The sequence below is a fragment of the Platalea leucorodia genome, assembly GCF_965183815.1.
Source record: "Platalea leucorodia genome assembly, chromosome: 1".
Taxonomy (NCBI): Eukaryota; Metazoa; Chordata; class Aves; order Pelecaniformes; family Threskiornithidae; genus Platalea; species Platalea leucorodia.
Genome location: NC_138823.1, coordinates 16011938 through 16032381, shown reverse-complemented (window position 1 = coordinate 16032381; position 20444 = coordinate 16011938).

Here is a 20444-nt window from a genome sequence, read left to right as displayed (position 1 = left end):
CGAAATTCAGCCTCCAGCCATTCGATATTGTTACGGAATGACCTGCAGTTTCTTTAGAACTCTTGCTACTGTCTGATATCTTTCTCTTTTATATATTTTTAACCATTCTGCAATATTCTTTGGCTTTCAAAGGCTAAGTAAGTTCATCTCCTTTGGTTCCCTCTCTCCAGGTCACAAATCCTTCCTACAGTTTCCCTCTGAATTCTTTTTAGCTTTCAGAATTCCTCATGGACTGTTTTCTATGAGAGTTTTTCAAAACTTGGCTTTCCCTTTCAAGCATACTTCTAACACACTCTTTCTTCTAATGTCAATGTGCAGGTTCAAGAAGACAGGAATACATCTGACTACTTACTTAAAATGGCTCACCACCCCCTCACGCACCAGAAGCAACCTTCCTCCTCAGGTCTGATGTCAAAACTGCACCGAGCCTGTCTGTCCCTTGGGCCTATAAAAATGACTGAAGTTTCAAATCCTTGCAATTGGAAGGATCAGAGCTAAGCAGGAGCATGAAGCAGGCTCACCAGGTCTCCATTGATATGTAAGATGGAGGGCAGACAGTGTTCCTCAGACAACAAAAAAGCTCCACAATGTGGGTGCACGAAGCTCACGTCAGTCACACCACAGCCAAAAGACCTGCGAACATCGCCTGAAAATGCACTGCATACTCCTACACAACATGTTTTTCATCTCTTTGGCTACTCTCCATCTTCTGGAGATGATGGAAGAGAAGGCAGTGAGCTTTGCATGACCTTGCTTTTCCTGATTCATGAAGCAACCATGGTTCCCACTGGAGATTTGCTAGTTACCAAACCCAGAGCGCTTTAAGCACACTTTGCATAAATGCACACATTGGCTCACCAATACATTAAGGAGAAATATGCCTGCATGGAAGGCTCAGAGGAGAGAGGCCGTTTCTCCTGGAAATTCATTTGTACTCTGAGACAGATGGTTGCTGAGATACTGGTTTCAATTCTCCTATCACAAAAACCTCCTGGGAAGAAAGGGTCGGGAGATCTTTCCTTCAGCCATTCTTCCTGCACTAGGTGTGGGAGAATTGGTCATCGTGACCTCTTCCTTTAGGCTGTGGCTGCTCTCAGGAAAAAAATGAAGCAGCAAGTTAAGTAAATGAAGCAGTTGCTGTCTTCTCCTTTCTTTTGCTGATAGAGAAATCTGAAGCCACTAGTATGAATTCTGACTTGAGTGAAGACAACCTCAACAACCCACACCAGTGGAGGGCTGGTTGACTGCAACTTCTCAGCTCTGGTGGAGAAAAAAACCTGAGTGAAGTCTGTAACCACAACCAGGCTGAAACTGGGGACTCCAGCATCTTTGGGGACTTACCAAGACTTACAACAGAGCTCAAAAGTAGAAATTAATCTAAAAATGAGAAGATCCTATTAAAGCAGTAAGAATGGTATAACAATTCAACAAGTCCAGTGCATTTCCTTGTCTATCTGAGCCATGACCCAGTAGAGGTTAAGTACTGAATTGTACTGCCAAGATGTTTATTAATTGGAGTAATTATCTATCTTGCTACTTCCAGGAATCCCAGACATAGCTTCTTCTATTTCCATGGTAGTACATTTTATGGAAACCACTAAAGGTAAAAAACTATTCAATTTAGGCTGAAGTGAAGCACCTGAATCCATCTGCAGCCATCAAAATCAGTGAACTAATTTTCAGAGATGCTAATTATCTCTCAGTTCCTATGGGAAAAGGGAGCCCATGGTTGTTTGGAATTTGAACAGACATTTCCTATTTTTATTCATCTTGCTCCTGTAAACCTTTATTCACTAAGAATATGTGGGTTGTTAGCTGTTAATTATTATGCTAACAGTGTTCTGCTAAAGGTGGTCTGGAAACCTGTTTTCCCACTTATTGACTCATCTAATTTTTTAGAAAATTATTAAGGCTGTTTAAAATAACTATGACATTGATACTTTATCTAATCCCTAGTTTAACAGAAACAGTCAATATCCTCTCTTTGCATGAGCAGATGAAACTGTATATTGCCACTCTAATTCCCCAGTTCTGTAACTGGATTTCCTTAGCCACTTAAGCTTAACAGCAGTACTTTCCACATGGAAAGATTTAGTATCCATAAAGATCCTCCCCATAATCTGGTGCTGCAGAGGGAGTCCCTGCCTCCCTCCGAGGAACGTGTGATTCTTGCAGACTTCTTCAGTGATTAAAGTTAACTCAGATTCAAAAATCCTTTATATGGAGTACGGGCATTCAGCTCAAGACTGAGACACCTAAATTAAGGTGTCTAAATGTAATGCCAAAACATAGGTGCCTAGTGCTTTTTGAGAAGCCCTCGTGAATTTGTTGAGATGCTCATTTGGCCTTCAGCTGCAAGTCCAGAAGAGCATGGGTCTGCTGTAGGTCCTGTGCTGTATCTGCCAGCTCTGTGTAGATATCTTAGGCCATTTCAAATGGCACTGGACACCTATGTTTACTAATTGAATGGAACCCTAATTGCTACTAAATTGAGGGACAGAGAGGGAGTCAGTAGAGAGATTCAGCACTCATCAGGTTGGCAGCTGGATCACCCTAACCTCCACGGAGGGTACTGACTATAGCAGCAGCTTAGGCACAAAGTTTACCTATGGACATTTACTTACAGACACCTAATTTTAGGTGTCTATCCCAAACTGAGACCAACCCATGAAGTCTTTGTTATAACAAAGGATGAATTCAGAAATGGAGGGCAGGACATGTGAAAAAGAGAAACCTCTGTGTATGCCTTTGTCAGGAACTCAACAACTGATACAAATGCTAGCCCATACTAGTCTCCCCCTGGATGTTTCAGTGGATGCTATGTCTATAACAAAGGTGACTATGAAAGGGCAACTTTCTTTTTCACCTTCCACTGCCTGAGATTAAAGAGTGCCTCTTCTATGGAAGACTTATATCAGTGAGCAGCTGGAGTCCAGAAATGATTACATTTTTTTTTTCAGAGCTGTCCTGTTCTTTTATTAACACAATTGGCTTAAGCACCAATCCCTGCATTAAAAATAATGTGAACTTGATTGTGCCCTTCTGTTTCAATCAGGAATATCTACCATATGCTTGACAGAAAGGGACAATATTGAATAGTAGAATATTTGAAATGCTTCCAAAATTCTCCTCCCAGTTTTTTGCACTGTTAGAAGCAACTATCTCCTGCCGCTCAATGCAATTTTGTACAAGGTGCTTAGAAGAAAACAACCTTGAATTGTCTTATGAGACGAACTTCCATTATGATAAATCTCAAGGTGAGAGCAAATAAGAAGATATGAGCCTCTCTTACAACGATGTTTCTGAATGACATTATAGTAAGAGATGTTCTTTATAGTGTCTGCTGCACAAAATATGCAGAATTTTATTGGCAGCGTCTCTGACAGATGCCACTACTATCCTTGTGTAAACAAGCATTTAAACATTAAACATAACTTGAAAAAACCCAGCTGTTACGAGAAGTTGCATTTAATGAAATATGAAAGTAAAAAAAAAAATCATCCAGAAACTAAAAATGAAACTGGAATTTACTAAAATACCAATTCTGCATTAGAGGTGTGTTGTGTGGGATACTGAATTCCAGACACTAATCCAAATAGGTGTAAAATCGAATAGTTTACAAAACTGACAGAAGAAGTGCTAACTGTATATGCCAAAACTCCACTTCTTTTCTTAACCACTCACTGAGTTTAACTTGTTTAATGTCTACTTTTAACACTGTTCTTTAGAAGCACAAATAACTATTTAGAAACAGTTTTCCAAGCCAGTGCCATACCAATAACATGAAATACCACCAAATAGCTCCTTCCTAAGGACTACAGTCCTGGAAACAGAAGACACACTCTTCGTTTTAAGAGCAGAACATTGTGCCCTATCTGACCTGTCATCTTTGCATTCATCAAGATAATTATCACAGATTATTCTGCAGTCTAGAATAAGAACCCAAAATGGTCCCTGGTACATGTGGTCAGACAAGCATTATTCTGAGTGCCTCAGATTCTTGCTTTACTTTCTGCATTCTTTCCTCCTACGATAGCCTAAATGACATTTTCTGTGGTGATGTGCTGGGTCCTCCAGAAGACTGATCATAGCTTTCTAAGACATTGTCCTGCAATCAGGACCTCCCGCACAGCTAATTGCACCAGCAGTGAGACTGTGGGCCAAGTAGTGAGAAGCTGTGGAAATTTCTGCAGAGCTGCTACTGAGGAACTCGCTTCTGTGAAAGATAACAGCCTTCTACAAATCACCAAATCAGTGACTTGAATAGAAATGGCTTTAGATATCACAGACCCAGTTCTTGCCTTATCTGATCTGATGGAAATACTGTAAAGTCAGTGAAGCTCTGAAGTATGACAGGAGCCATGCGTGGTCATGAAATTGGGTCCCATTTTATGCTTGTCTCATTTATAATGCTGTTATTAACATTGAATTCCACCAGTGAATGTCATAAGCATAGAGTAGCATATATTACTTGTGTAACGCATTTTTAGCACATTCAGTATTGACATGCTTACTCATTATGAACACAAACACACTAAGGGAATGGACCTGTCTGGTCATTCAGGAAAAAGTGTTTCAGAGTCTTTCTATTGTTGTTTACAGAATATGAAAAATGTCTGAAATATCATTTTTTGCAGGATGGTAAAAGTGTTGCCTGCACAAATCCAATTACTATCATTCTGAAATCGTCTTGCTTTAAAAATTGTCCTTATTTTGCTGTGTCTTGGGACAATAATTCCCATTTTTTATTATTCATACATTTAAGTATCAGAATTAAAAGTCTACAATGAACATGTATCTTGTTTGTGCTTTTGACACTTTCTGTTTTCATTTGCTATCTATTTCACAGATCATTGTCACTGATTTCAGGTTAGCTTAGACGCCTGGGCATTTTTCACTGTCATTAGTCAGCTATGTACATTTTCAGTTCCTTCCATACCTTTTAAAGCTTGTCCTTAGTGATTATAACTATTCTGACCTCCACCATCTCCTGAGGTATTCAGTAGATCTGTACTGAAGTAGAATCGAGAAAATTATACCAGAGCCTATGTCTTACCAAGAAATATTTCTCCTGATACTGCATTAAAGACCCATACATAAACACCTCCAAGACAATAAGAGACGGAAAACAACTGCTTGCATCAATAAGTCATTAGCAGTAATTAGGACAAAATAAAATTGACAGCTTGCTATTTCAGATGGTGATAGAAGGCAAGCATAATTGTAAAAACTATAAGAATGTAAAAGAGATATTGGAAATCCGTAGTCAGTGAACTAATGCAGGCTGCATGAGCACAAGCTATAAAAGTCACTAAAATTTGACAAGCCTTTTTGAGCAACACAGTTCTGAAAGTAGAAAAAAGGCATATGAAGTGCGAAATAGTCTGTAAGTTAATAGCTGATAGACTGCCTAGTCTTTTCCCAAGTTCCTTTACTAGGTCTAAATAGTCAGCAGCAGGGTAAGTATAAACACAGGCAGTTTCTTCTTGCCCCTGTGTTACTGCACTGATGTCAGGTGAGTAGCATTTTGTTAGTAAGAGTAAAATTGGGTCTATAACAAGAAAGCAAGGCACAGAGGACATGCCATTTGACAACGTACAGCAAAGCAAGTACCAGGGAGTGGTGCTGATACAGCTCATAAATGCAGACAACTGCAGGAGACAGGACAGGCTATCTACTCCAGCATAACATAGCTCCAATAATCTCTATACTGAATTTGGGTCCCTTCCTACTAGGCAACATTTGCAATAATCCAGGCTGATTTAGAGGCCCAGCCATGCATGCATGGATCTCCTACACACATCCTGTATTCATGAAGTGGCCAAAATCCTTCTTAAATCTGGAAATCTGGTTGCTGTCTACGGGGATTTCTCATCTCAAAATCTGATAACTGGGGAAAACAACATGGCTTTTTTCTGCTATGTAAATATCAACACTGGTATTTTTGCACTTTTATAAAAATCTAGCAGTTTTATATGTACAGAAAAGATGCTGGATAGCTAAACCTGGCATCCAAAATACTCTGAAAATCCACAAAAGTGACCTCTAATGAATATAGCTCAAAAAGTCTAACATTTTAGTCTCTATGTCTATTTAGCACCAAGTCCTTCTGTTGTGACCACCCCTGATGTGTTGAAAGACAGATCCTTGTGTGGCTGGAGGCACATTACCTTCAAGTGCTTTCATGCAGGTCATTAACCCGTTTCTCTGCCCATCCTTATTGGAACTGTAAGCATCTATCAGTCATGCATTGTGGCTATAGTGTTACACAAGTCCTACATACAGAATTTTTTATTAATAGCATCATGTGAGGCCTAAAGCACTGTAGATTCAACGTGAGGGTCAAACAATGACCCTTCAAACTTCATCTCAAGCAGTTTGTGCCCCTCTGGTCTGATTTGGAGGTCACCGAAGTAGCTGGAATGAGTATAGTCATTTCCAGCGGGCTTTGGAGCTCTCTTCTGGCTGTGTCTGTGAAGTCCTGAGTGTGCAGCAGAGTAGCGTTTGTGGGGCTCTTTGTGCTTATGACTATAAACATAATCCTTCATTCGGATGCTGTGATGCTGAAAGCTGTAGAAATCCCCTAGGCTCATATAAAGAGTAAGGCTGTTTGGTAAAAAGGAGATTTTTTTTCCTTAAAATACTGCAAAAATGCGTTATTTCCATTTGTTTAAAAACAGCTTCTCAGCAGTCAATGGATATTTATATTGACGGATTATCCACTTGAGTATGGCAACTTCATGATTCCCAGATGTTTTTTCTCCTACAATGCTATCAGGTTCCTTTTATCTCATAATGTTTTCCAGAGAAGACCAGTGCCATTATTCTGCTTTTACAGCTAGAGAAACTGAAATCCTCAGAACTTCATCCCCATGGGCTATCCCTGGCCCTACTACATTTGTTTGAAAATTTCTTAGCTGTACACCTTTGTCTCACCGCACTTCCCAGCGGATGCATATGAAATTAATTCCTTTAGGTGCTTTATCTCTTCAGAAGAGCTGTTGCTGATGTCCTCAGTGATGTGATATCTGGCCTCAAACTCTTAGTATGTTCACTCTGTAGCAGCGGAGAGTTGTATCCTTGTTTGTAAGTGAAAAATTAATTCTAGGAAAGTCATAGCCACTATTTAGCTTGCTATCTAACTAGGAAAAAAATAATGAAGAAATTAGTTAGGACTTACTTTATGTCCAAAGCAGAACATTACTTGATTGTTGATTCTCTGAATTTTCTTCAGTGTGGATCTCTTTCCTTCATTCAGAGCTTTGACTCTGCATCTAGCCAAGAACTGGAAGAAGAGGGTGATCATGGACCCAAAAATCTATCGTTGCCTCCTTGGAGTAAACATTTCTATATTTGCTTATATAATAGGCACATTTCTTCTCTCCCCTGCCTTGAAATTTCTTTCATCTTATTTTTCCCCATCAAAACTTCCAAAATACAGTGTGGCCATTTATTTTGAAACTACCAGTCACAATGTGTAACCATTTCATGTGTAGGCAAATAAATTAATTTAACTTAATTTCACAGGTAATGCTAAGAGAACTATCAATGGTCTCATGAGGCTGGTGGAGTTGGAAAGCAGGAGCTGCAACGTTTTGAACTGAATTTTGTACCATTATTGTGTTCTCTACACTAAATATGTAGGAAAAATCATGAGGAAAGAACCTTCAAGGATGTAGTAAATTGTACAGTTCCCCAGTCTGGGAAATGCATATCAGGATGAAATACAAGCAAGGCTTTGTGCTGGTTGCAGACAGCCATTATTGTTGGGTCAGGAAGTCTAGTTTACACACAGGAGATGAAAAGTCTTATCTACCAACCCTGAAACAGTCATTTAAACTACAACATCTCTATTACTGCCTGATGCAGACAGGCCATTATTAATTTGCTATCTCATCAGGCTTATGTGCTTCTAAATTTGTCCAGCAAGCGAAGCTTTTAACAAAGAGCTTCAGTTCTACGAAGACAAGTTGTGAAAGCATAGAGGATGCGTTCTTTTGGGAAAGAGTGAAAACCCTGCCAAGGAAACTAATAAGGTGATAACTGATGCAGAGGATGCTCGGCAGACACAGGGCTCCACTCTGGAGTTTAGTGTGTACCCTTTGCTCTGTGAATGTGTGTGGGGCAAAAGCCAGGGAATTTCAGTCATAAGTGAGATCTAAGGTTGAAATTTAAGCTGTCCTACAGCTGTAACTGTGGTGTAGCTGGGGATCAGGGCTGTGCCTGGGTGTGCACCCAGCACAATTCATCCTTAATCCCTGGTCCCAGAGCTCCCAGCTAGTCTCTGCATGCATGAAACAAGGGGTCCGCCCAAGACAAGAGACTGCCTTGTGACAAGGTGATTGCCTGAGCTCCCAGCCCCTGCACAGCAAAGCTGTTGGGCAATTGCTGCAGGAGCCCTCCAGGTGGAGTTTCAGACTGGCCTGGAGCTTCCCCTGGGCAGCTCCTGCTGTGCCTGGATGGACTGACAGGCACTATTTATGTGTTAGATGTGTTGATTAACCTGGCCGAGAACCTGGCTGTCCAAGGGACTCACCCAGGCAGCTCCTGCTACAGAACTGACCAGACTGCACATAGCTAAGATACTTGTCAATAGTGGAAACTGTTCTTGCAGATGCAGAAACGGGCACATAGCACAGCCTTTTGTACACAGTCAAGATAGTTAGATGTTTTGTGCATAATTTAATACTATCAATAGAAACTGACCATGCATGCATTGGAGTGGTCACGCAGGACCACAGCCCAACTGGATCATAACAAGTGAGCAGAAGTTTGGGGAGTCTCACCAGGTCCAGCTGAAGATGCTGCTGCGAGGAACCTCACAACAGAGACTCCCATCACCATATGGACAGTAACCAACCGTGCTGTTTGAGGGACTGGAGCATTACCCTATGGAAACAATCCCCCAGATCTATTTATTTTTAACAAGTGTTCTGTCTGTGAATGTCTGTGCAACAAGTGTACTAGCAGTGCAATGCTCCTGGGGCACTGAGAGAATGTGCATAGCAGCAGCCCCCGACACACTCAACACACAGAAAAGAGAAACATGATTTGACCTCCACTGGAGCAGCCCTTCTTTGGTGTAGAAAGCAAAGAGCCTGTATCTTACTCCTGAAACTCCTGTTTTGGACTTCAGCTCTTGTGCTAATGCATCTTTAATTATTTTACTGAAAGTGGGATGTCTTTAACAAAGATCTTCTGCCATCTTATAGATATCATGTGGTGATTAGACAGTCTCCTGACAGGGAGAATTGAATCAAAGCTTTTCATGGATAATTAAATGTGAGTCCTTCATATCCCAGGAGTCTATTGTAACTTTAAGTAAGACCTCCTGCAATCTCCTCTGCCATCTTTCTTGGGACTCCTCTTACCTACTTGCAGGGGCCTACTTAAGAGCTAGGAACTCATGGCGTCCTTTACAGGGTGCATTTTGAAGAGCATTCGTATCTGTTTTAAACATTTCTCAAAACCTTTAGTGACAGAGGTTTTGTGCCTTTGGTTATTTGTTCCATTGATTAACTATTCTTCTAACTAGACAGTTTTCTTGCCCAGCTTTCTCTTTTGCTGCAAAGTATCCTAATCTGCTGCTTGTCCTTCTTGTCCTCCATCCCTCTGTACAACCTCTGCAATATCACCTTTCTTCTTCCTTTCCATCAGTCTGCTAAGCTAAGTCAAACCCATTTTATTTCCATCATCCCCTACAAAAAATATTTTCTAAAAGTGCCACTTTTCTTAATATCAAGCAGATGGTCTTCATCTCTGTGGATATGTAACATCTCAACCAGGACATGACACTCCTTGTCAAGCTTCAGAAGTGCTGATGAGAGGAGAACTACTGTCCATTTTCCAGGATAGAAGCTGCCTTTCTGGCAACAGCATGACATCAGTTATATCATGTTTAGATTACGATTCCCTACAAGCAGCTTTTCTGCTGTGCTGTTGCCCAGTTCTTTCTCCCTTTTCAATTTATTCCTCTTTCCAAGTGTAGCACTTTTTGCACTTGCCTATGCTGCGCTTCATTTCCCAACTTCAGATCGTTTCTCCAATGTATTGTTTTAAATTCTAACCCTCTCAAGTGCTTTCAGTCCCACTTTGCTCATTATTATCACATTTGAGGACGTCCATGCTTTTCTGTTATCCAGGTCATTAATGGGGATATTGAACAGTACACCTAATTGTGCGGGACACAGCCTGTTCTGAGTTATTGAAAATTGAGTGCAATCTTACAGCAATTTGTGCATTCACCTTTATAGTGTTTTAATCCACTCAATTCATGCTTATTTCATAAACTTCATTAAAAAGAGAGAGCTATGCAGGCTAGGCAGTTAAAACCAAACTGTGGTTGTGAGGAACCGGACAGCCAAAGTACCCATTTAGTCAGATTTTCAGCAATAAAACATTAATCAAGCTTTTTCTAGAAATCTCCCCAAATCTTTGGCAAAACCCCAAGTTTCATGGAAAATCTATGGGAAAATGGGACTTACCTCCTCATACTTTACTTACAACACTTTATGCCCAAAATGCCATTATTCAGCATCACTGCTAAGGTTATGTTTTGAGTTCTCCAGAATGTGTTTTACTTTTTATTTATTTTCATAAGATCTACTACAAATTAGCATCTCTCTGGACATCAGTGTAATAGGAAGAGTTGTTATCCACATACTTGTGTGAATAGTTAAAAAAAGTTTGGCTCAGTAAAATCTGGGACTCTCGCTACTGTTAAAGTTATTGCTGGCTCGGGTTACTAAATTTTTTAACTCCTTGATAAGTCATTCGAAACATAAGCTTCCCAGACTGTTTCAGTTTATTACTCTTTTTAAGTGAACTGATCTAAATTAGAATCTCCTGAGATCAATAGCTCATTTTTATCACAGAACATTTGAACTCTACCATATAGATCAGATAAATCATCTTTCACTGTACTTGAAAGTTTTAAACTGCAAATCTGCAGTGTAAAACTACCATAGATTTGGTGCTAGGAAAATGATACATTACGACTGTTTCTACCTACCTATGGCTCTTCCTGAATAAATGCCATGTTCCAGCACAGCAATTATTTTAATTGCAGATGTTTCTTCAGACTGCCTGACATATTTCTCTCTCTTAAAGCAGGCTGTTTACTGCTACATTACAACCGGTGTCTCCTCACTGGGTGACTTAGGTGCTGTTCAGCTTATTTACACCATGAGAAACACTAAATAATGTATGTGACTACATGTGTGATCCAGAGCTAAAGGCATGAGTAGATTCAAAGTGGAAGTTAAAATCACTGCCATGGCCTGTCCTGGTCAGTGTACAAATCACAGGATCATGGAAAATTCATGCTGGAAGTGACCTCAGGAGGTCTCTAGCCCAGCCTCCTGATCAAAGCAGGGTCGGCTCTGGGGTCAGACAGATTGCTCAGGGCTGTATCCAGTTGGGGCTTGAAATGCTTCCAGGATGGAGATGGTCCAACCTCTCTGGGCAACCTGCTCCAGTGCCTGACTGCCTTCATGGGGAAAAATATTCTCCTTATATCCAGCCTGAATCTCTCTTTTTTTCATTTTATGCGTATTGTCTCTCATCTTCCCACCAGGCAAAGCTGTGAAGAGCCTGGCTCCACCTGCTCGGTGACCTCCTTGTGGGCACTGGGGGCTGCTGTTTTGTCCCCCCCCAAGCCGTCTCTTCTCAAGGCTGAACCAGCCCAGCTCCCTCAGCCCCTCCTCACAGGGCAAGCGCTCCCGCCCTAACCATCACGGCTTGATGCCTGCCTTGTGACATTTTGCCTTCCAAAGATGATTGTTCTTTGATTTTGATACTGCTTCAGGCCATGTATTAAGCCATTATATGCTATTGGATGACCAAGAACTGCCACAGCAAAGGTCATTACAGGGATTTCACAGGCAGATGACATGACATTGCATAGAATCACTGGAAATTTTTTTCTGAAACATTTTTTTTACAAAGAAAAATAACCTTGCAACCAAAACAGATGTGGCTTTCATAGCAATTTTTCATTTGTTTGTTTTTTTTTTTTTCTCTTTCACTTTTTTCAACAGAAAAAGTTCATAAATGCATAGGAGAGATTTTTTCCTTCATTTTGCCTAATTCATGATATGTAAAAATAAATAATGGATTTTTAATGTCAGTTTAAAGTATAATTCTTTTGAAACAAATAAACCTCACTGTAGGCCCTGTAGAAAAGGTGAAGGATCTTGTGAGTTTCAGGGCAGAAGGAAGCCTGATGTAAACGGGGACCCTGCAGAGCCACGCGAGCAGGAACGTGTGCTCGCTACGAGGCAGGTCTCTGGTGGGGAGCTGCAGCCACTGAGTCCCCACAATGAATCCAGTCTGGAGGCCTTGACCTAAGTCCTTTCCATGTGGCAAATGTGAAGGGAAAAGTTTCAGAAAAATATCAGATACAGACCAACATTTCCCTATGTTCTTGGGCACAGGTGTTAACGAAAATCCTGAGGACTTTTTCCAGGACACCATCTATTTTCCTGGTCAAAGCGTGGTTCCAGAAAGCATTTATACTCCCCGTAGAAAATAAGGATAACTTCCGAAGTTTTTCACTGTGCTATCATTGCTTCTGCCAGACTTGCAGCTGTATATTACCATATTACAGCATCGCCATAGCGATCACAGGACATGCACGTAGGTATCCACGTCTGTGAGTTCAATGCTAAATCAATTGCAAATTGTGTACTTTAATGCACTTTAATTCATTAAGTCGGGGTTTCATTGTGGTCTGTCCTTCACCAGCATTATTCAGTTTTTTCATTATTGCTATGGACAGTGACATACAGAATATGTTTATTAATTTTTCAGATGACCCCAATCTGGAAAGGGTTACTTGGAGGACTGAAAAATAGGATTAGAATTCAGAATACTTTTGACAAATTGAATAAATGATGAAAACAAAAAAAGAAGATGCAATTCAATCAGACCAAGTGAAAGGTTTTTATACGCAGGTAGTGATAATCATCTACTCAAATATGCAATAGCCAATGTCGGGTAAACACCAGTATAACAGGAGAAGATTTGGCTGGTGGGGGAGGACACTTAGTAAATCACAAGGTGAACCAAAGTCAGTAACATTATACTGTTTCCAGAGAAGTATCTATTGCCATGAGATATATAAGCAGGATTTTGTCTATGAGACACATACTGGAAATCTTTCTTCCTCCAGCATTGGCATGGCCCCAGCTGGAGCATGTGCCCAGCCACCGCGGCTCAGAAGCAATGCAGCCACTGGTGAGTGTCCAGGGGAGAACAGTCCAAAACCACAGCCCAAAGGAACTGGAGTCATTTGCTAAAAGGAAAAGAACAGAAAGGCACGACTCCGGCTTCTAACACATAAAAGGTAGCTTTAGAGAGGGAAGGAATTAATTCTCCATTATGAAATAATGGCTTAAATTACAGTGAGGTTTAAGTTAGGCATTAGGAAAAGCTTTCTAATAGCAAGAGTAATTAAGCACAGAAATAGACTTCATGAGGAATATCCATCGCTGGAGGCTTTTAAGAGGAGGCTAGAAAAGTGTGTGCAAGTTGTACAGGAATGGGCAGTCCAGCCATGGGGCTGAAAAAGGGGAAGAGCTCTTCTGATTTTGGTGCTAGCAAGTGGAGAAGATTTACATTTTCTAAATGCAAGTCTCATGGCTGTGCTATGCTGTTGTCTGTGTAGCACTAGCATGCAGACGACCTGGAGCAAGTACTTCATTTATTGATGTGCACAAACCCCAATAGAAGGCCTGTTTTTACAGATGGCACCTCAAAATGTTAGGAACACATGGAATAGGGCATCAAAGCAAACCCTTTGATTCACCCCTTGGTATGAGGTTAGCCCAGATGCTCTGCAGGAATTGGGGTCCAGCTGACGCTGCAATGTACTGGTATTTATATGCAGGAAAAAGCCTAGCAGGAGAGTGCGACCAACCTTTGTAATAATCAGCATGCTCTTACTTAGATGCCTTCCTGCCAGATTTTGCTTAGATCAAATTTTTAATTGGTGTTGGAAAACTATAGACAGTGGGGGAGTGTGGAGGGAGGCTGGTGATGAAGTTTTTTTACAGTAGGAACACTAACTCGTATTTTACCAAATCAGCTCATATGTTAGTATCCCAAAGATATCTACAAAACCCAGATATTTTTAAAAGAGGCAACAAGATCCAAATTTATCAACAGGCTTTTAATATTAGAAAAAGGAAGAGCCAGACTCTTTAAATGTCATATTAAATGCAAACGTATCAGTATTTACCAGCTTCACGCTATCCCTGGTATCATCAGGTAGCTGAGGGACTTGATTACAGTCATCATGACAATGCTATAATAAAAGATTATGAATAGCTTGTTGCTGACTTGGGAGCAATCTGGAAATCTCATATCATAAAACCAGCATTCAGTCTCTTTATTATATTAAAAAAGTTATAAAAACTCACTGCGTAATTTTTACTGTGCTCCATACACAAGAGAGCCATTATTTAACTCTTCATTTAATTTCCAGATGCTGTATATGCACCATATAAAAGGTATCCAGAGAACCCAGGCAGGAAACAGGCTTATAGGAGGCAGCTCAGAGGTATGCGTGTGTGGAAAAATGCCATTAAAATTATAGCTTATCATCTAGTGTGTTTTGCTTCCCTAAACTAGAAGCCTTCCAACTGTTTCCATAGGTTGAGCTTCAGGCTGCAAGGTCGATGTCCCTTCATCCTGGCTGGGAGTCCAGGTGGGGACTGCCTGGGGATGACATATGTGCTGCACCTCTGAGATGCTGGATCCAGGATCCTGTGGTGTTGTCTGCCTTGAAACACAGCCAGTGTGACCCATTTGGATCCCTTACATGGTGCCATAATACAGTGCAAGAGTGGCACTCTTTGGAGTCCCAGCCCTGGACTTATACTGAACTTTCCACTTTTTCTTTAGCAGAAAACAGAGAAAAAATATGTGGCTGCAGAGAAAATCTTACCCAGGTAATGATTTGCAGGAGACAAGAGCAATGTGGGCTACATTTCACCAAGAAGCTTTAGGCATGCTGTCCCTGTGCGACGATGTAGGTGTGCTCGTGTGCCTGGGAGCCCCCGCACTGCAGCTGGGGTGCACCCGGCTCTGCTGCCTGCGCACATTGTACAGACTCACAAACTGGAAAGGGAGTAAACAAAAACAGCTCACTTTTTCGGATTCTCACAGTTCTTGAACATTTGAATTGAGAGCCCTGGTTTCCTACCTCCCAGTAATATTACACATTATTGCAAAGTAAAGTTTAGAAGTCCTGCAGGAAACAAAAAGGGCTTGAGCAATGGCCAGTGCCTGCGTGGCACAGGCAAGAAGGACAACGAGCGGTGTTTAAACACCAACTGCAATTCGACAGGCTTGAGAAATCCTGGTTGCTGGGAAGCCTTTACGCAGGATGTCCCTGCAAATGCTTTTACCAGGTTGCTCTGTCCTTTTCCTAATTCAAACTGCAATTATAGGGATGATAAAATGGAAAATAAATATATATGCAGTAGCTGAGAAAAACCAATTAGTTTTGCACCGGTGAGAAATAATGCAGAACTCCTAGTGTCTTTAACAAATTGGCTCTCAATATGTATTGTAATGTATCTTCATGACACAAATATACTTAGGAAGAGCATGACAACAAAATGTATGTTGGAAGTGTAATAAAGGAACTAATGCAGTAAAGTTACTATATTTTATTAGTAGAAGAAAACAATTAAAATTATATCCAGGTAGTAACTTAGGAACCAAATTTCATAGCTGTCTCTTTTGCTGCCAAAATATGTGTACTCTCTTCCTAACAGTCTCTTTCCCCAAGGAAAAATAAATGTATCTAAGAAATACTTGTTAGCAATGCAATTACAGGCTTAATTCCCCAACCAGCTTCAGACATGATAAAAACAAAAACAAGCAGAAGCCCTTTGCAATAGGAATGGAAAAGAGACAGAAAAACACTAAGTGTTCAGAGGAAGATAATAATATATTTTTATAACAAAAGCTGACACACTCTTTGACAATAACATTTGAAAAGTCATTAGCATTTGTTTTTCAACTGTACTGTCTTTTTCCTTTAAGCTACAGCCTAGAATGAAAAACTTCTACTAAGGGTAGACTCCGTGCTACTCCTGAACAGGACTTTTGGGACACTCAGACACCAAAGTACTTTGCCAGACTCTCAGAAAAGCAATGCAGCTGTATCAAAGTAACATTTCTTGGCATTACTTACTTCTGAAGGTCTGGTCCCTCCAAGAAACTTAATGAGAGCTGGGTTAGCTAGACAACGTGGATTCAACCACGAGAGCTGAGATGCTGGGAAGGTGATTCAGAGCACTTCTGAAATGTTGGCCCTAATAAAATAAAATAAAATAAAATAAAATAAAATAAAATAAAATAAAATGTATGTTTGAATAAATAAGATTAAAAAGGACAAAAGGTGCTAAACCTTCCTTTTTCTGTGACCATATGGATTAGATCCATATTCATATCACAACTTGGAGAAATAAAACCTTCAAGAGACCTGGCATGGGCCATATGAAGTTTGTAGCTGTGCAAGGCTCACGTCTGTGGTGTCCTTCAGGACTCCCACGCTGTGGTCTAGATTCATCCCACATTTCCTCATATACTGACCAGTGTGCTCCCTGCCCAGCCTGGGCACCCTGGGCTCTCTCGCTATCCATAGCAAGGTCTTGACCTCCTCCAGAGACACCTGTCTTAGGAGGGGCTGTCTCACACCATTGGCTTCACCAGGAGCCTAAGAGAAACTCTGAGCTTGGACACTTCCTTGTGTTGGGACTAGATGTCTGATACTCCTGACCTGAGGCTCCAGCCTTCATAGAAGAATTCCAACATGATTTGGTAGCAGCATGGACTTTTATTGTTGGGGGTAATGGTGTACATCACAAAATGGTACCTGCTAGATCCCCACTCCCAATGCAAACTTGAATTTCTTTGACAAAGGCCTGAAAAGTAAAGTCTTTTTCTCCTCAATTACTTTGTGTAATTTGAAATACCCACCTAAGACATTGCAGAGGAATTCTATCCCTCAATACATAGTCCGTAGCTATCAAAAATCTCCATTCTTTTAAAATATTGGTGTCAAACCCAAGATAAAAATATTGAAGTTTAAAAATTCAGTATTTTAAAATATTGAACATTAACATCCTTTTAATGATTTTTAAATTGGCTATAAATCAGGGTAGATATTTTCCTTTTGACAGTCACTTACAAAAGGTTACTGCATTACTAGTTTCACAAGAAGAAGGAAGTGCTTTTTCTTTCAATTTGTCTTGCCTCCAGCCTTGGATCCCAAAATGACAGATGGCTGGAGAGGTTCCAGTCGAAGGTACTGGAGCTCCATTGGGTGAAAAAGCATGTTCTCGCTATAAACGCAAAACCTGTAATAATCAAGCCCCAGAAATCACAAATGCCTGGATTGCTAGGTTGCAGGCAATGCAGTACAGTTACTTGAGTTGATGCCGGAGAAAAGTGGGGAAGAACTTTGCAGATTATCTCTAAGATGTGTCACGCCTGGTAAAATTGACCAACTTCACTGGCATTTTCAATTAATAGATGCACCGAATTTCCCTCTGTACATTTAAGCTGTCAGTATCTACTCCCATAATGACAGGATGAGAGTTTTTATTTTTTCATTTTTAAGTGTAGCTGATTAAAGTTGAAATGGGATCAAGGATATGCTTTTTTTACTGACGGAGATTTTGGATAATAATGACGAGGACCTTTCATTTGCAAAAGCCAGTGTGATGTCTCACATGTCTTCATTGGATGCAAATGTTGAGAAATGTCCTTGATGAGGGTCATTAGAACCAGTATGATTGGATATGTGACATTTTTAATGTAGACTCAGAAACAAACTGCATTATTATTGAAAGCCAAAGATGAATTTATTAAGATGGTCTGAATAATTTCTCTGAAGCAGAAATTCCACAGACAGCTGCTGTCTCTCTCTTAATGAGTTTCAGAGTCTGTATAAAGAGGAAACCCAAGTCTTTGTGGAAAGCTCTGAAGAGATTTCTTTCTATCCTGCCTCACAGCCTGCCTCCTGAGAAGCACAACCATCAGCATTGACAACAATAAACACAAAACAAAGGTCTAGATTAAATGCTGGGAATGATCTATGGCTTTGTTTTGCTGGTATGCACCTGAGGCTCAAGACCCTTTTGCAAAATGATGGAAACTCATCTATCTCACTAACAAAAGTTACATGCTTCCAGTGATTTGAAAGAGAAACAGGCTTTATCTGTAATCTTCTGAGGTGGATTTTAAATTTTCCTTCAATTGAGAGTGCTTAGACCTGATACTTTGGCTTAGCACCTTAGAAAGACTGAGATCCATTGTAAACCAGGTCCCAGGCTAGGTTTATTTTTCAGGCATCCCCGGTCTGTGACAGGATGTTGGTGTTTGGTAATTTCTAAAGGAAAGACGAGTTGAGAAGAACACAGGGACACTGCAACAGTAGTGGTATTTATGAATCATAGAATCATAGAATTGTTTAGGTTGGAAAAGACCTTTAAGATCATCAAGTCCAACCCTTAACCTAGCACTGCCAAGTCCACCACTAAACCATGTCCCTAAGCACTGCATCTACACCTCTTTTAAATACCTCCAGGGATGGGGACTCAACCGCTTCCCCGGGCAGCCTGTTCCAGTGCCTGACTACCCTTTCTGTGAAGAAATTTTTCCTAATATCCAACCTAAACTTCCCCTGGCACAGCTTGAGGCCATTTCCTCTTGCCCTATCGCTTGTTACTAGGGAGAAGAGACCAACACCCACCTCTCTACAACCTCCTTTCAGGCAGTTGTAGAGAGCAATGAGGTCTCCCCTCAGCCTCCTCTTCTCCAGGCTAAACAACCCCAGCTCCCTCAGCCGCTCCTCAGAAGCCTTGTGCTCTAGACCCTTCCCCAGCTTTGTTGCCCTTCTCTGGACATGGTCCAGCACCTCGATGTCCTTCTTGTAGTGAGGGGCCCAAAAACTGAACACAGGATTCGAGGTGCGGCCTCACCAGTGCTGAGGACAGGGGGACGATCACTTCCCTGGTCCTGCTGGCCACACTATTCCTGATCCAAGCCAGGATGCCATTGGCCTTCTTTGCCACCTGGGCACACTGCTGGCTCATATTCAGCTGGCTGTCGACCAACACCCCCAGGTCCTTTTCGGCCAGGCAGCTCTCCAGCCACTCCTCCCCAAGCCTGTAGCCTTGCATGGGGTTGTTGTGACCCAAGTGCAGGACTCAGCACTGAGCCTTGTTCAACCTCATACAGTTGGCCTCAGCCCATCGATCCAGCGTGACCAGGTCCCTCTGCAGGGCCTTCCTACCCTCCAGCAGATAAACACTCCCACCCAACTTGGTGTCATCTGTAAACTTACTGAGAGTGCACTTGATCCCCTCATCCAGATCACTGATAAAGATATTAAAGAGAACTGGCCTCAGTACTGAGCCCTGGGGAACACCACTTGCAACCAGCTGCCAACTGGATTTAGCTCCATTCACCACAACTTTTTGGGCCTGGCCATCCAGCCAATTTTTTACCCAGAGAAGCATACATCCGTCCAAGCCATGAGCAGCCAGTTTCTCCAGGAGAATGCTGTGGGAAAAGGTGTCAAAGGCTTTACTAAAGTCCAGGTGGACAACATCCACAGCCTTTCCCTTGTCCACTAAATGGGTCACCTCATAGAAGATCAGGTTAGTCAAGCAGGACCTGCCTTTCATAAACCCATGCTGACTGCGTTTATGGGATGGGGAGCCAGCAGAAGCCCTTGTTAGGTATGAATTATAAGCCCATGTCAGGTTCCAGGGTACACAGCTGGAAAGGCTACCTTCCTTGTCCTTCCTTCCTCCCTCTTGGAGGCAGAATAAAATTGCTACTTAATGGCATTTCTGGGGTGGTAAGTAATGTGGTACTTCTGTTTTATAAGATTTCTGCAAATGCCCTGGGTCCACCCTATTCATCCTTGGACCTGAGTCTCTTCTCAAACCAGCCTTGCCAGCCATCCACATTAAGTGTCAGGTCCAGTAAGTGGCTGCAACTTTAAAAAACATTAAAGAGAAACATTTTAATGTCCAGAAGAAGCTAGGAAGTCCCTGGAATGAGTCAGAAAATCAATCTCTTCCACCAAAGGGGCTTATAAGGGTGCATAGTTGGGCATAAGCACCTGGGAAAAGTCTCTTGAGAAAAGCACATTAGAGAGGCAGAGGTGACAGCACATTGTGGAAAAAACATGTATGTCTGCCGCTTGCCAGTGTCTGTTCAGAAAGGTGTTTGAGATACCATCAGCTCCTTAGCTCACAGGTTCCAGGGAAGTGTTTGCACAGCTGACATGTGGGAAGCAACATGTGGATCTCTGATGGCATAAAACCAATTTTTTGCATTTATATGATGTACAAATGTGCCCCCCTGCCCCCATAAGTTTCAGACAGAGTATGTGTTCTGCAAGCTGGGGGAAGGGA